This window comes from Alosa sapidissima, chromosome 7 (genome assembly GCF_018492685.1).
Source record: "Alosa sapidissima isolate fAloSap1 chromosome 7, fAloSap1.pri, whole genome shotgun sequence".
NCBI lineage: Eukaryota > Metazoa > Chordata > Actinopteri > Clupeiformes > Clupeidae > Alosa > Alosa sapidissima.
This window is the reverse complement of record NC_055963.1, coordinates 23,254,712-23,266,729: the sequence shown is the minus strand read 5'-3', so window position 1 is coordinate 23,266,729 and position 12,018 is coordinate 23,254,712. Positions and strand designations below refer to the sequence as shown.

The following is a 12,018-nucleotide window of genomic DNA, read 5'->3' as shown; positions in this document are numbered from 1 at the left end:
GATGCTGTTCGAGCCTCACTTGCTTTTTTGTGTTTCTTTTTTTCACTTTTGTGAATAGATTCCCCCACTTCAGGCTGGATTTTTGTACAAAATGTCACAGATGTTCTCCCAAAAGGACACTGCAGTAGCTTTTTGTTGGTTGGCAAGTTTCAACTACTAAGGCCATTTTGCTGTGGTAGAGCTGTGGTTAAAGCCATGCAAGATACCTTGATGTCCCCCACTCCCTAGCTAACTCTGACTTCATACGATAATCTCCACCCATCTGTCTGTCATGTGTCATCCACATCAACACCTGTCACATCCATGGCAGGCAGCACATAAGTGTGCAGCTCATTACTACACACAAAAAAGCCTCAAAATGTGTCTCTCGTTTACTTTAAACAGGGATGAAAGGGGCTGGTTCTCTTCCAGCACCAAAGCCTTGATACTCAGAGGCTGGCTGCAGCCCGCAGCCTGTCTAAAATTAAAAGTCATATTCAATATGGTAGACTAATTCTTTTAGGAGAGAGACTTCGCAATCTCCCCACTTAATGTGATTTGGAAGGGGCTTCACAGTCGTAGCAGTAGCGCATCCCTGGATGCTAAACAGAGCCGACATCCACTCCCCAACGCACACCCTGGTAAATATAATTTTTATGGTGATAAAACATCACTTAGGACCAGCAACATAATGGAGGGTTTTAATAATACATGGATAGCCTTTCCCTGTTGTTGTAATCATAGTCTGTAAGTGAATGCATGTGGGATATTGCCATGCTTACCAATGCTTCTAAGGGCAATCTTATTTGTTTATGGTCTCAGGATAAATCCAACTCAAATTAGATATGATCAAATATACAGTAGAACACTCATTATTACAATCCAGTGCATAGGTACACAAAGAAACCTGTATTTGATGGAAGAGAACACATACATATTTGTTCCAATCAACAAATCACTGGAAATTGGAAGGTCTAAGACAGACTCATTTCTATAATGAATGCATAGGCTTACTATTAATAGATTTAAATCCCATAGCACAATACAAGATCATCATGGTTCACTGGGAACATATGAATATGACATATTGTATCTCTGTATACGCCACTGCAGATAATATATGACATAATCTGGTGATGGCATCCGTAGTAATGGGAAAAACAACTATGTGCCATTTTATGCACATTCTTCTGGTTAAATCTATTATACGTATTGAAACCCACTCATATGCTGGTGCAGTGTGATTTGCACCTGGGATTTCCAATTCCTGTGAAATCCGATCAAAACATATGTGCATATATTGTAGTCTGCATGCATACTGTGCTTATGTGTGCATATGCCTAATGTGTGGTGCCTTAGATAAAATGCAGGTATCCAACCCTTTCAATAAGTTTTGAAAACACTAATATTGTCTCCAATATAAAACTGGTATCAGCAACAAGTGACAGTTGTAAAGAGAACAATCTGTAACAACTAGGCTAATCCAGTGGCACAACAAAGAGCACCAATGAATGGGCTTTCAGTTGTATTTGTAGTAGCTCATCATTACCCAGTCAGGTAAGGCCTTCAACCTGCCCCCTAAACCCAAATCCAAACGATTGTGCAATCACTAAGTGAACAAGACATAGTAGCCAACCTGATTATACATCAGGGTTACACTCGAATGCTTGGTCTGGCTTTTCATTTGTTTATGGATGTGTTAATCTTTTTTTCTACCTGGATAATCTCTGTTCACCAAAAAAAACACCTTTGTATGTCAGCAAATGTGCCTAAAGAATTTGTTTTTTCCCTAATGATTTCAGGATCCATGGGCCATCTGATGCTTCTAGCTGCAGATGATTCTCCAGGGAGTGCAAGCAGAGTCTAACGTCTAACGTCCTACTCCTAACACTAAATTAAGGGATACTTTTCTTTGTGTGACTGAAAACACATATGTCTTGTAACAATGTTTCCACATGAAGCAGATGATAGTGTCACAGCAGAAAATTAAGGTCAAACAGTGCCATAATCAGAAGGTGACAGAGTGTTATCTTTAACACCAGACAATACTTATGAACAGTGTGGTGCATTATTAATCAAATAAAGAGCATGTCATAATATAGTTATATGAAGCATTTTCCTGATCGGGTCAAAAACTGTTCATGTGTGTGAGGTAGTGACTCCATTGTGAAGCAGATCTCAAAATGATAATATTTCCATTCATGTGAGTGTGTTCAGATGTACTCATCTGTGCAGTATCACAATCAGATAACATCTGAGAGACCTATTTCCAGGAAAAGGGAAACCCCTTGCGACTGAAGCAATGATAGCTATAGACATCATCACTATAGTGGGTATTTTCTTGACCAGGAGAGCATCAATAAATCAATAACAAATATGTCATCTGCCTGGCTGTCTAGGATTCAATATGAGCTAGTAAGAGATATCATTACATCACACACTGTGACATTACTGATGGGCATCAAAGTCCAAAAAAAAATGAAATGATGACAGAGATCACATCCACTAAATCAGGTCAATTACACTGATTAAATTAAACTGACCCAGGGCTTTTGTTCCCAAACGTGAACGGGCATGGACTCGGCATGGAAGTATTTTTAATTTAAGGTCAAAGTTCATCCTAGCGAGCTCCTTGTTGCCTGCCTGTGCAGTGACAGCATATTAGGAAATTGGAGAGCAGTGGGAGTTGCACAGGCACCAGAGGTTAACATGCCATTGACTCCTGGTCTAACAAGACCCACCGATCTCCCAATACAATTGACTCTCGGTTAGCATCTCTCTCTCTCTCTCTCTCTCTCTCTCTCTCTCTCTCTCTCTCTCTCTCTCTATCTCTCTCTCTCTCTCTCTCTCTCTCATTGTAGGGACCTATCCTTACTAATGCACATTACAGTTGAACTGACTCAGAATGCCTACTGCCAAGTTTTTACATTAGTAATACACTGTCTCTGCCTTTGCCGTGGTAGCTTATAGAAGGAGATTTGAGGAGATTTTTCCTCTGATGATTTCGTTGACATTCATTATGAAGCTCGACTAAAAGCCAGCATGAGAGCATGCTGTTCAGGCTTTGAGAGGTTGCGTGGGTGAACTGTTGAAGGGAAAGATATGGTGAAAAGATGTCTGCAAGGCTCTGGTTGAGAATTACAACGTCAGAGAAAAAAATTAATTGTGTTTATCTAAAAAAAAATAATCACTGACAAAACAGATCTATCTAGGCTATCTGCTTGATAACAAGCAACACAGAGTACATCCTTTTAACAATTCTTTAACATATGATGCATCACCCCCCACTAAAAAAAGCATTTAAGGGACTCAACTCTACACAGTGTACACTGTAACAAACTGCAAATGAACTGAGATAATAAAATATATTCAGAAATACTTGTGAAGCTCATTCAGATCTCTCCAGAGCATGTGTTTGCTCCACAGGATGTTTAGCAAATCTTTAATAGCCTATTTTACCAGAGGGATGATGAAAACGGCAGGCTTGCTTGACACTCAGGCACTCAACTTCAACACACCATACGCAGTTGTACATGTGAGCAGACTACTGTGACTTCAACAATCAAACAGTGACGGCTCTGGGTAGAAAATGTGGTGCACGAGTGCGTGAGTTGATGGTCTGTGTCTCTGTCCGTGGTGCTGAAAAAAAGAACGAGATCGGTAATGATGTTGGTCATTTGCTTACCTGACATTTCCATCCTGACGTGAAACGCGCGTAGACCGAGGTGTTCAGAAGTGCCAATCAGAACTTCAGAGACTCACTTCGTACATATGTAAATACTCCATATAGAACTTTCTGCCCGTCTCTAACATGTGAAACATTGTCCAATGCCAGCTACGTCAAATTCCATTTCTATGGTTCCTCTCCGGAATGAAACACGTCCGGCATTATTTCTTCTCATGGACACTTTTCAGAATTCTGAATTCAATTTAGAAACGCAACATTTCTAGAAATTCTTCCTTTCGAGGCTTGCACATTTCCTCATAATTATGACGCTTCAAATTACTATCAAATCTCTTAAAAGCGTGGTTTCCCCCGCCTCTCCATCTCTCTCCCTCTTTCGTCCTCTCTCAGTCAGTCAGTCACTCTCTCTCTCCCTTGCTCTCTCTCTCCCTTTCTCTCTCTCTCTCCCTCTCTCTGTCTGTATGTGTGAGTCTCTCCCTCTCCCTCTTCATTTAAGGAGGATTAGTGTGTGTGTATATGTGTGTGTGTGTGTGTGCATGCATGTGCGAAAGAGAACGAAGAGAGATAGAGCGCATGCATGCGTACCACATCCATGTACAAATGTGTGAAACTGATTAAGAGGAACTGTTTTTCCAGCTCACTTCGAAATTCAGAAAATCGCTTCTATTCACCGTCGGCGCCGACTCGTGACTGTTTGCTGTGTCTCCTAGGAAATTGAATAGCTTGAGGCAAAGTAATATATATGTAGCAGCTCTGGTACAGGAGCGCTAACAGGTAATTTCTGTGGTTGCCATTCTGGCCCAGTTGATGACACTGATAATGAAGAGATGAGATTTACACAGTCTGCATTTTTTGTTTAGGCGCCTGTCATGCCCACTCCAAGGCTAGCAGACAGTGTATGACAGTGCATAGAACTGGTCAAATGTTCAGTGAAAGGCCATCTCTTTAGGATGCAATCCATCTTTGTTTACCGCACCCGTAGTTTGAGACTGTGTGTCTCTCCGACAGACAATTGAGCTTGAAACTGGCAGGAGATTTCTGTCGAAATGCTGCGCTGGAGGATTCCCAGTGCACATGCAACTTTAATAGCCCCACAGCCCCAGCAAACTTTCTCCTTTGCTTTAAAAATACAAAGCTTGAATTACATATGCATGATTTCACTGAAGCCATTGCATGCTCATCCCACTCGACCGCTGGGCTTCTCATCTGAAATCTCACATCGCTCTGTTATTGCGCTGTGTTTATGCCAAAGTTTGCGTGCATTCCATGCTCATTTCATTTTAGACAACATTTTGGGGGGAAGAATGTAGCCACTCGGGAATGTTTCTATCATGCGAACCCAAATCTCATAATAAATCAGGATGTGGTCTCATTGTGTGTGCATATGATAGCCAATAACTCATTGGGAACCAATGCCCTTTTTGTGCTTTTGAAACACACTATAGGCCTATATCACTGTTGATTGACTCATTTCATCAGAAGGGTGCCTCACAGTCAGTGGTGCATGCCTTATACATAGCAAACAGCATCAGGGTCATAATAATCCTATGTAGTGTGCTGTGGTACATATCAAATAGCTAATCAAATATGTCAGCTACAGCTCTGCACACAAATGATGTCTCCTATATAAGAATGCCAATACATTGACATATGGACTTTCTCCCTAGAAGGTGATTCGTCATGTGGTGTAAAGAGTTCCCTGCATGTTCCCACTCCAAATGGCTACAAAGGGAGCATCCTAAGAGGCTGACCACTGGGCCAGGAGAGGTGCAATTCCCTAATTTTAAAATGTATCAGTGTCTCATTTAAGATACATTTATTCAAATCCTGTTTCAAAATGTACTGCATGTGGGCAGGGATTAAGCTTTTCTCTGTGAATGTTTTTTTTTTTTTGCCTCCGTGTGGAGGAGATATTTATTCATTCTCTTTTTTGTGCTACGTCCTTTCGGGAGTTTGGTGGAGGAATGAGCATTCCTGCCTGTAAACTTGCCTCACGTTTTCCCTCATCAGACAGAACCATCCTACCCTACCTACCCTACCCTCCACCCCGCCCCCCCCCCCCCCCCCCCCCCGCCACACACACATCATACACACACACACATCATACACACACACACACACACGCATAGTCAGACACACACACTGCTCAGTAGTACACTAATGAACCCCCAGTAAGTGGGTAACGGGACATGTGATGCGTTTCAAGATGTGGTTCAACTCCATCCACACGCAGAGAGGAGGAGATCCCTTGAGGGGAGGAGGGGAATGAAGGGAGTGGACCAGCAAACCTCTACACTCACACACTCACTCACACACACTCACTCTTACACTCACACTCACACTCTCTCTCACACACACACACACACACACACACACACACACACAGAGAGAGAGACAGAGAGAGAGAGAGAGAGACACGCACGCAATCATATCCCAACCTCTCTTGACTATTGCTTTAGGCCAGCTCTGGGCTAGTTTGTGTGTGTGTGTCCGCGCCCATGTGTGTGTATTAGGGTGTGTGTATTAGTGTGTGTGTGTGTGTATGTATATATATTTTTTTGGTTTGGGAGTCGGGGTGGGGGGGGTGGGGGTTGCGTGGGTGAGCCCAAAGCAGTCCCCCATGACATCCCATCCTCCTTAGGGCATCGCAGTTACAAGAACACAAAGCCACTCCTGACACCCCCTTCTAACAAGATCCAAAGTGATAATTTCACACTTCCCTTGCTTCCATTTTGATTTGCAAGTGTTTGTCTCTTTTAGAGGGAATTGTTTTGACCTGTAGCCAGCTGACTGACAGTGTCAGCTTCAGTGATGCAGCCCCTCAGAATTATTGCCTCTAAAAATGCCCTGCTCGGCTTGTCGCGCAGCTGACAAAATGATTATCATAACAATGAACACGCTCATCAGTGCGTAGCATCTGAATGACCCAACTTTGACGGAAGCCTTATTTAGCTGTAGGTGCTGAGATTATTTATGCTGAAGCCAGCAGAGACAAAGAACTGTGCACTCCTTACTCCAAAAGCTGTTCAGCCAGCGTTTGGCTATCATGTTAGAAATTTGTCAACACCAATGGCTTACAAATTTTGCTCATGTGCCATGCCGTTGATATGTGGGCCTGTGAAAGGCTAATCTGCATAGAGGACTTCCATTTGTTTGTGTGGAGCATGATTTTGTTGGTTGGGGTGCGTTTAGCTCACTGTTTCCTCCTCATCACTCCTATCAGTATGCCGTGGCGTTGGGATGAAACGCCTTGCCACTGCGGATTATGCGTTTATCTGAGGGAGAACAGTACCTCCTGCTGCTCATTTGCACATCTGCTTTTTCCCCTCGATCAATATTTATAAACAGTAAATAAATAATCAGCAGCACTAGCCCCCTGGGCATCACTCTGATATTTATGTGAAGTTAGGTGTGAGGGAGGAAGAGATGGAGCCCTCTCGTTTGCCTTGTGTCATTCTCTCTTCCCCTTCCTCTTTCTATCTCCTTCTCTTTCTCTTTCTCTCACTCTGTTTCACTCTCTCCTCTCCTCTCTCTTGTTGATCTGGGTAGTGTTTGTCACCTCTGAAACCGATATTCCTCTGACACACCTAATGGTTTGAGAAAGCCAGCTGCGGCGGTTTGAGGGTGCATGGGAGACGGTAACTGGTGTTGTCACGGTGGTCCAGACAGATGGCTTCAGGTTGCTTTACTACCCCTCTGCAGTTCTCTTGCGCTGTTAGAGATGCTCTTTGATGTTCACTCCAGCTTGGGTCCAAAACTTTCCTATCCCCAAAGAGGGCACAACAGTGCACTCCACTCGCCAAAGTGCCTCAAGATGCCACCCAGAAGTGCTTTGCTCATGCCAGGGCATTGTTTACAATGTGCCCACTGCGCTGTGATGTTTGCCAAACGCGTGTTATTTTCTCCCCATCAGCCAATTGCCACATAAATAGCAAGAGCCATGTAGTGCATGTTCACACCTCTCGGGAGAAGGAGCACCTAAAATGAAGTGCTGTGAATTGCCATAATTTAATGCCTTTTCAGCCGTGTCAGAAAAATCAGCCTTCAAGTTGAATGAAATTTTCAAGCCCCTGGAATTGCAACAGCACCAACCACTCAACCATTTAGATACCAACACAAATGTCTGGAAACATTCCCTCCCCAATTTCCCTGACTCCCAGCTGTTTTTTCCCCTCTCTGCGTGTCAGAACTGATTCATACCATGCCAATGTTCAAGCTGTTTTGTATGCGTACTGATTCGGTGGACAGTGTCCTGTCAAATTCATGTTGTGGGCTGTCACTCAGGGGACGAATCACACCGACACTCACAAATTTACTCTGCGAGGCATTTCGGATGTGTCATAATGGCCTTTTCTCCACGAATTTGCTATTGTCCATGAACTATATGAACTTTTACTGGGGGGTTGGGTAAGGGGGGTCGTGACTCATGAAACTGACTTAAGTAGACTATTTTTCTTATTTTTGTCATACTTTGATCACCACTTCTTCTCTGGGGTAGAGATAAGGTACTCATTCTAATTGCAAAACACTCCATCTCTGCTTGTTTGTCAAAGATTGTGCTGTTAATGGACATATTACCAGAAAAATCACAGGCAGGTTCTGTCAAGCAAACATGTTTTTTTTTAATTGGAAAAGGACTGAAATGCAAATGTTCTTCACTGAAGCATTCACAATATATCCACAGCACTGAACTGGCATCCTGAAAAATGGCATCCCAGAAAAAATTATGGAAAAGGGATGGAGATTCCCCTCTCCACCTTCATGTTTTTATATAACAGCTTTCAAATGGAAACATGTCTTGCCCCTTGCCCATCACCTCACCACACACAAACACACACACACACACACACACACACACACACACACACACACACACACACACACACACACACACACACACACACACACATACACACACACAGCCCTGGGGTTTTTGGACCTGGTGTTCAGGGTTATATTTAAACAGATAGGCTGAGGTACCACCGGCAGGGCAGAGGAGCACTTAGTAAGCCCAAGTCATCCTCTTCAATAATGCAGGAACACACACATGTGACAGGCACTAGGCCTGTGCATATTCAACTCCACCATGGACACCCCTGCAGGGATGGACAGACTCTGAGCAGTAGAAAGAGAAGGAGGGATAGAGAGGAAGACAAAGGAGAAGAAAGAAGAAGACATTGGTAGAGGCGGGGGTGCTCTGCTTTTGAGCCTTTCCCCTCGGTAAAGAGGCAAACCCTTTTCCCCAAATCCTCCATGCTCTGGCAGGCAGCTTCACACGCTCTCCGTGTCTTCAGAGGTGCCTCAGTGGTTTCTCGGCAGCTCAGGGGGTTCCATGTTTGGGGCTTCTCCCCACGCCGCACAGGTCACGCTGCCTGACACGGATGCTTGTTCCTTAATCAAGTGCCAAGTTTATTTTTACCCAGATGATGCTCCAGCTGTACGGACTGCGCAGTGATAGTTACAAATGGGGTATATGTGGTTTTCTGTGCATAATCCAGTAGTTACAAATGGGGTATATGTGGTTTTCTGTGCATAATCCAGAGGGCTTATTACATAAATGCTCCACGGGTGCATACCTATATAAATTCTCAAAGGGATTTTTTTTTGTTAGAGCCTACGTTTTTCCATGGCATCTTTTCTGAATTAGAATTGGGGAGATTATTCATTATTATGGATTCCTTCACAGTTACCACTGGCAACAAAGCTGGTGTAGGGTCATCACACTGGCATGGTTTTGAAAATGAACCATCACAGTTTTTTTTTCTGGGGGGAAAATCCCTAGAGGGTTATAGATTGCACATTTTCTCTGGGAATGTAGTAGTGTGACCGCCATGAACTCCCTGAATCACTTTGTGCCACCACAGTTATGGGGTCCATTCATCATCATGATACACTCCACTGCTCAGCAATAAAACAAAGGGTTTCCTGCATCTCATCACAAATCAATGACTCATGCACCTTACAGACTAGTGTACTTTACATTAGATAGAAAACAGGAGTACAAAATCTCCCAAAATTGATTTGGCCATGTGTTCTTATTATTGTATACAATATGAAGGCATAGGTCAATAACTAGCCTGCTACTTGTGGAACAAATCTTTCTGTCTGTATCTTTTCAATGTTATCAGCCGAAGGGAAATATGCTTCAGTGGATCTGTACATCCGCGAAAATAAAATGAGGGGAATCAACTCTCTTGATGCCCTTTTCTTTACTTGTTGCCATCGAATAACGTTTAAATGTTCCTCCCAAACCCTAATGTTTACCTTTTAGGTCCTAGCTTTGAAGGTGCCTTTTACATGTTCTGACTTATAAACTTCAAGCTGTCAAGGTGAAAGAGCTTTCTCGATGTAAAAGTATATGTATCATGGCGTGACACAGTCAGAGCTGATTTCAGGCTTTTCCATTTTGCATTCATACACAGTATGCTGTAACCTTTCAAATTACAGTCCTGAATTTAATAGACTTTCAACTCACATACTTTCTGGGACCCAACATTTCAACAAGCCAAAGTCAATTTTTAATCATAATCTAGTGCAGCGCTCAGGTGTGGAGTTGCAAACCACCCTCTGAATGAAAACTGGCTTATTGGTTACCGTGGCAGCCGAAAGGCCATTCTTGCAGTAGCAGTCAGCGGAGCTCATCTATCAAAGGAAGTGCAGAGCTCCGCTCTCTCGGTTTGGGTGTCTGGGCAAGTCTGATAGGGTGGCACTTAAACAACATAATCCACTGAGCATTCTTCATGGACCCCGTTATTATCCTACAAAGCAAACGCAGGCAAGCATGCCCTCTGACTGTGTGATGATATCTACCCCCCCCCCCCCCTCTGAATAAAGAAATCTGAATAAAGAAATCACCTCTCAACAAGATGACGTACAGTAGGCTAATTGAGATTCAGGTGTGAATGACTGCTTGTATGAATGTGTGTGTGTGTGTGTGTGTGTGTGTGTGTGTGTGTGTGTGTGTGTGTGTGTGTGCTTGTGGGTGCGGGTGAGTGTGTGTGTGTGTGTGTGAGAGAGAGAGAGAGAGAGAGAGAGAGAGAGGATGGGGCTTGGGGCAGAGAGGTTTGTGCAATGATGAGACAAACAATTTTGTGCGTCCTGTCTTTCATTTCACACACACACACAAACAGAGAGAGAGAGAGAGAGAGATCACTCCAGTTCAGCTCCCACTGCAGAGCCAGCTTTCCTTACCGAATTGACAGGTTGGTAAGGAAAGCTGGCTCTGCAGTGGGAGCTGAACTGGAGTGCATCACTTCAATATCTGACAAAAGGACCCTGAACAAACTGATCAACATCTTGGACATTGAGTGTCACCCACTCCACAGCACTATTGTTAAGCAGAAGAGCCTGATCAGCTGGAGACTTTACTCACTGCCTTGCACAAGAGAACAGACTGAGGAAGTCATTTGTCCCCAGGGCCATTGAACTGTTCAATGCTTCACTTAAGGGAAGAGGAGAGATAGACTTCTCTGCATAGTCTGTCTGCCTCTTCACCCCCTCCATGTTTGGATACTGTCTGTCCACTAGACACTTTTTACCACTGTCTTTCTGGCTCACTGTTTGCGTGCTATATTAGCACATATGCATAACCCCTCCCTCCATGCCACAGCCGAACTGTGGCCACACTTATACCTTTTCTTAATATAGTTATATATAGTAGATCTATAGACTAGTATATATAGTAGATATATAGACTTTATTCTTGCACTATTGCACTGTTGGACTTACTCATTTGCACTATCACCATGACACTCATTCACACAGAGCACCTTACCTTACCTTACTATGCCTCACTCATTGCAAGCGCCTCTTGATTGATTAATCACCCACTATGTGGATACTGTTTTTAGAATTGATTTAGATCAAGTGTTAGTTAGTATAATTTGTATTTTAGTATATTTAGTATATTCTTTATCTTCTACTGTCCTTATTGCTTAGTTGTGTTTGTTATATTATATACTTTTAATTAGGCCTACTCTTTCTGCTGTTAGTGAATGTGTATTGTCTGTATGCTACTGAGACCTTGAATTTACCCTGGGGATCAATAAAGTATCTATCTATCTATCTATCTATCTGTCTGTCTATCTATCTATCTATCTATCTATCTATCTATCTATCTATCTATCTATCTATCTAAACACATAGAGAGAATAAATGCACCATGATGAATGGATTCTAAAGCTATATCGCCACCTTGTGTTAACATGGCTAACAGCAAGTCAATCAATGCCTGTGATAAAGAAACGCAAAACGCGTCATTAATATTCTCAATGTTACAATGTTACGATTTTTTTCCTAAAAGCTGAAGAAATCTCACTTATCTAATCGATGCGACATTTGCCTATGCGAGATGA

The 12,018-nt window shown here is 42.9% G+C and overlaps 1 protein-coding gene across 1 annotated transcript in view; it reads right to left on the bottom strand.

Annotated features, from left to right (window-relative positions):
• Positions 1 to 4,036, bottom strand: part of grm6a (glutamate receptor, metabotropic 6a) — a 35,373-nt gene extending 31,337 nt beyond the window's left edge. Inside the window, exon 1 of the mRNA XM_042099290.1 lies at positions 3,665 to 4,036. The gene's annotated coding sequence lies outside the window, so the exon portion shown is untranslated. The remainder of the gene's footprint in view (positions 1 to 3,664) is intronic.
• Between the last annotated feature and the right edge of the window lie 7,982 nt (positions 4,037 to 12,018).